This window comes from Ovis canadensis, chromosome 3 (assembly GCF_042477335.2).
Source record: "Ovis canadensis isolate MfBH-ARS-UI-01 breed Bighorn chromosome 3, ARS-UI_OviCan_v2, whole genome shotgun sequence".
Classification (NCBI taxonomy): Eukaryota; Metazoa; Chordata; class Mammalia; order Artiodactyla; family Bovidae; genus Ovis; species Ovis canadensis.
In genome coordinates, this window is record NC_091247.1 from 157,328,709 (window position 1) to 157,334,024 (window position 5,316).

Below are 5,316 nucleotides of genomic sequence, written 5' to 3' on the forward strand. Positions count from 1 at the left end.
CCCTAATTGGGGAAGGTCCCACGTGTCTCAGAGCAACTAAAGCCCAAGCGCCACAACTACCGAGCCTGTGCGACAGCGCCAGGAGGCACAATGACAGCCCGTGTGCGGTCGCCGCTGAAGCCCAAACCCTCCAGAGCCTGTGCTCAGCAGCAAGAGAAGCACCGCAGTGAGAGGCCTGCGCGTGACGATTAGAGAGCAGCCCCCGCTAGCCTGGCTAGAGAAGAGCCTGCGCAGCAATATGTGTATATACGCATTATATATATACTTAATATGCATAATATATATAGATATAAAGCAGTGGGAAGGGAGAGGCTGACTTTAAATGTGAAAGCCGGAGATAATGTACCCTGACTTCGTGGCATCTCCTATTGCAGCACTGTCTGCCATGACCTACATTCAGCTCCCACAGCGGCAGTTTGGGGCAGGGGTGCTGAAATGATTTGTCTATTTCCGTTATGTGGTAAAGCAAAGAAGACTGTGACTCCAGTGTTGTGACTCAGCGATTCTAGAAGGTGGAATCAATTACCTGATACATGCAAACTGTATTAGAGGAACTATGAATTGGAGATGTTATCAGGTATGAGTCAGACAATGCAGAGATAGAGGACTCACGATAATTACTGATGAAAGGAAAGATAGGCGAACTTGGTCCCTGAATGAATGCACAGTCAATAAAGTTTTTCTACATTGGCTACAAGCTTTTTTTTTTTTTTTAAGAGATGAATTAACTAAAAACTCAGAGTTTTGTTAACTTTAAGAAAGAAGTATAAACTAACCTAAATGCCACACACTATGGGAAAATGTAGAAGCACCACACTCATAAATTCAATTGCAGTCAGAGGATGAACATATCACCCAGGAAAGTTTTGCCCTCAGTGAGTACCTTAGCAGTTAAGGTTCCCGTTAAAAATTACTGTATTCAGGTCAAAACATCTAAGGTTCTGGAAAACACCAAAGAAAATTGAAAATAGGTTTGTATGAGAATGCTCACACTTTTGTTCCATAAAGAACCCGTAATAATTTTAACTTGTAATTTTGCAAAGATGAAACATCCAAAGTACTGTACTAATTGGAGAGTATAACCCAGCATTAAACACTGCAGCTTGATCACTTAATTACAGTGAATTGTAGCTGCCAAGACTTTAAAAGCAACACAGGTCAAGGCCTTAAGAACATACCAGTTTTTTTCATCATTCAGAATGAAGCTGTGGGGACCAAGAAAAAATTTTGTAATTTTTAAAATTTGGATTTGTGACTATAGTTTGAGTATTTAAAAGACTAGTAAAGACTAATATAGCAACATGTACAGTTCTTTAATTATTTAAATAATATTTAAAAAAATTAGAGGCAGAACACTTTTGATTAGAGAAGCTCCTAAAAATCTGACAATCCTTATAAGTTTAGTGACTATGTTCATTTATTTACTCATTAAACAGCATGCAAAAATTCCACAGATATTTTCTGCCATGCACAATGTTAATTCTGGTGTCTCTTTAGGATTAAATAAGTCACTGTTGCAAATTACAAGATAATTTGCCATTCATTTAGTTTTTTTCTTAATTCCATATTTGGAGAAAAATCACTTTCCACTCATGATTTATGGATTTTCAAATTTTCTGTAACAACTGGTTTCCATTGCCTTCTCTTTGCAGGGCATTGTAGCCAGCCAGCTAGTCCTTTTTTCTGCATCAGGCTCCCTTTGTTAAACTCTGTTTCCTAGTCACTAATAACACGCTCAGGTCTGCATGGTTGTGTGTGTGCACGGATGTTTGCAAGTGTGTTACTGATGATATTAGAGCACTACTGTTCCTTTATGTGCATTAAATAAGTAAGAAATATAAACAAATCTTGCATGCCTTTTCTTTACCAAATCAAGCTGCTTTAAAGAACACTTGCCCTGTCTCTGCCTTCTGGTTTTCCTGGGCTCCAAGATGCCAGTTTCTCTAGAACTCACATTTCCTTTGGCCTTTGAGGCCATCTCAAATCAAGACTTGACAAGGATTCAAGGTCAGATGTGTTAGAGTATATTACCATATTTTTCTCTGGGTGAACGGTACAATCTCCATAAGTCTTCCTACAATAGATTTTCTTTAACAATATTAAGACTACAATGAAGCTGGAAAAAAACAAACACCCCCGAATATTCATTATAAGCAGAGCTATGCTCTTGGGCCAGATAAAAGGATGTTTAAATTTTGGTTCTGCCTCTTGTTTGTTGTGTGATCCTGGCAAGTCACCTATCTTCTGAGCTCCAGTCAATGAGTATATTGAGTAGGGTAAGAAGTATAAGTTGTTTTTAATGGTTATTGTGAGAATTAATTAAAGAATTCCATGCACCTGAAACACTAATGCTGCCACATAGTTAGAATTCAAAAATTTTAACTATTTTCTATTTTATTTCATAAAATTGCTCAATTTTATTGGAAATGAGGGAAGTTGGGTGGAATGAAAGTTATTTCAATTTAGCATTTAAAACATTTCTAATTAACAAGTGAGACAGAAAGTTAGAGCAGTGGCCTAAGGACCATTGAGGGTCAATCCTAAGAGGTACAGTACACTTACAGGCCTCTTTCTTGTCTGAACCCTGAATATGGTCTCTCCTCTGACTCTTTTCTACCACCCACCCAAATGGAACTAGAAAGAGAAGTTTAAGAGAAGAGAGAGGGTGCTGTTCACATTGAAGCCTGCCACTACAGCAATGCACCTACCCCGGAGATTCAGAGAAACATCCAGTAAATGAATGTATTGCTAAGCCAGTTACTGGGCTAGATAACTGGAGCTTGGCACAGCTGGGAAAACTCTGGGAGCTCATATCTGAGCACTGAGGGTTGAGGGAGCTCCCATCAGTCACTGACTGAAGGATGCAGGGTGGGGAGAAAGTGAATAAGCATCAGCAGCATCAACAGTCTTGTGACTCCTGCATGGACAAGAAAGCCCTCAGGCCAAGGAGAGCAGGTGCTGCAGTTGGAAGGCAGCAGGTGTACAGCAAAGAGATGGAGAGGCAGGTACACAGGAGGGCCTAGTGTTTGCTGCAATGCTGTGTTCTTCTGTCCTCTTGTTTTGCCAAAAGTTTTACTTTTGTTTTAGATTTGAAGGATTTGTTAACAGAAGAAACCACTGGTTACACACAATTTCAATTTTTTATATAAGATTATTTGACTCAATTTCAATATATAGTCGTTAAAAGTAAAGGATTAATTGAATAGGTCTGTTGCCAAAACCGGGGTCTGGCTGCTCACTGCTCAGAAGACTTTAAATGACAGTAGTTTGGCCGGAAGGAAAGGTTGCTTTGTTTCAGAGGTTGGCAACCAAGGGAGAGGGCAGATGTCTGTCCAAAGGCCAACTTTCCCAGCTGATGAGCAGAGTGTAAGAGCTTTTATAGACATAGGGACAGTGCTATATGCAAAAACAGCATGGTCAGCTCTGACCTTATCTTTAAAATCGGTCATCGGTGGTCTGACCAGCAATATCTTGACTGTTTAGGCAGAGTAAATCTTCAGTTCCAAAGTCAGTCTGTTTTCATTTCTTGAGGCCAGTTCTCAGGATTGTGGCAGCTTATGTCATGGGTATAGTCGGTTGTCCTGTAGTTCACTTTACCTGGGTTTTCAATATCTGTAAGGCAGCTCATAGAGTATGGCTCAGGATATTATCTATGGCCCTTGAGAAGGAACTAAAGGTCCTTGACTATGCTTAATGACTACATTATTATTGTTTTGTCTCCTTTGATTCTTTTCCTTTGTTTCTACATTTTCCCACTTCTCAGATTAAACTTACTCTTTGACTAAAATTTTCCGCAGACAAAAGGCAGGCTGAGAACATAGTGGTGGGGGGATCAGGACCACAGAGGGTCCTGCTCTGTTTCAGATCCATAGAGGATTCCTACACAGCACTGTGTACACAGCAAACAGACAGCAAACACTAGCCATTACTAGACAGAATTTGAAATGACAGAATTTGAAATGACAGAATTTGTCACCAAGTCCAAACTCATGTGCTCGCCACACGACAGGCCAATGAATCCGAGAAACAAGGTGTTGACGTGAAGTTACCAGAGAACAACCCTGGTCAGAGTTCCTCAGTTGCTTCCACAACCTCTTGCCTGTTTACAGAGAAGAAAGAAGCAAGAAAACACAGAGGAAGCCTTAAAGGAAACAGTACCAGATGTCCGCCTGTTACCAAAGTAACCAGAATAAACCAAAACCTAGCCAGCTTGTAAGTCACATTAATGTGACTTCCCAGTCCCATTAAACCTGTGGCCTTTCTCCAAAAGGTTGGAGTTTTTCTTCTATGGGAAGCTTCCCAAACTGGAGCTGACGCTTCCCACTATCAAAGTTACCCAGGGCCCTTGCAGGAAAATTTAGAATCAGATGTCTCAAGTTCAAGGGAGTCACCAGGCTTCTTCATTATCAGAGTGTTCCTCTCCTTTGCAAAGTGATTCTAACTGCCAGCTTATTTAATTGTGAGCCATTCAGGGGCCATTGCTCTTCTTATCTTAATATCTAATATATGCCCCAAAGAGCTTTCCTTTTGCAATAGATGAAATAGTTCCCATTTTTATAAGCTTGATAACACCAAAACATAAATGACATAGGCAAATTCTAACACAAATGACATAAATTCTAGCATGGATGCATAAATGAACTGATTCCCAAATCAGGTAAATAAATTTACTCTACAAAACAAATAAACTGATTCCAACTAGGGTAGGCTTGCCCCACAGTAACCAATTCTCCAGTGAACCAGCTCAAGGTAGAGTCCAACAACACTTCCTCTCTCCAGCAGGGTACCCCAACCAAATTGGCTTGTCTTGTAAAGGAAAAGCCCAAATTAAGGGGGAAATATATTTCCGGTGTGTACACTGGAGCAACTTACTCTCCAAAATCGAGCCCATCAACCCACAACAGAAGAGGTGACATAAAAACACAAACAAATGAACTGGCTGAACTGGCTGGACTTATCCTACAAGTGAAATAAAATCCGTTGACTCAGGAGGGAGATGGGAGGCAGGTTCAAAAGGGAGGGGATGTATGTATACCTATGGCTGATTCACAGTGAAGTTTGACAGAAAACAACAAAATTCTGATAAGTAATTATCCTTCAACAAAAATAAATTAATTTTAAAAAATCCATTGACTCGAAGTTTGTCAGTTCCTTGTCTCAACTGCCAAGTGCTGGGGACAGTTGGTGCTGCTTCGGGAATCTTGAAGGAAAGATCCTCAGGACAAATGGTCCCAGCAGCTGCTAGGGCCTCGCTCCAATATTCTCCGCCTGGGGCTGGCTAGTCACAAGCAGCAAGGCTCCTGACTGGCTAAGCCA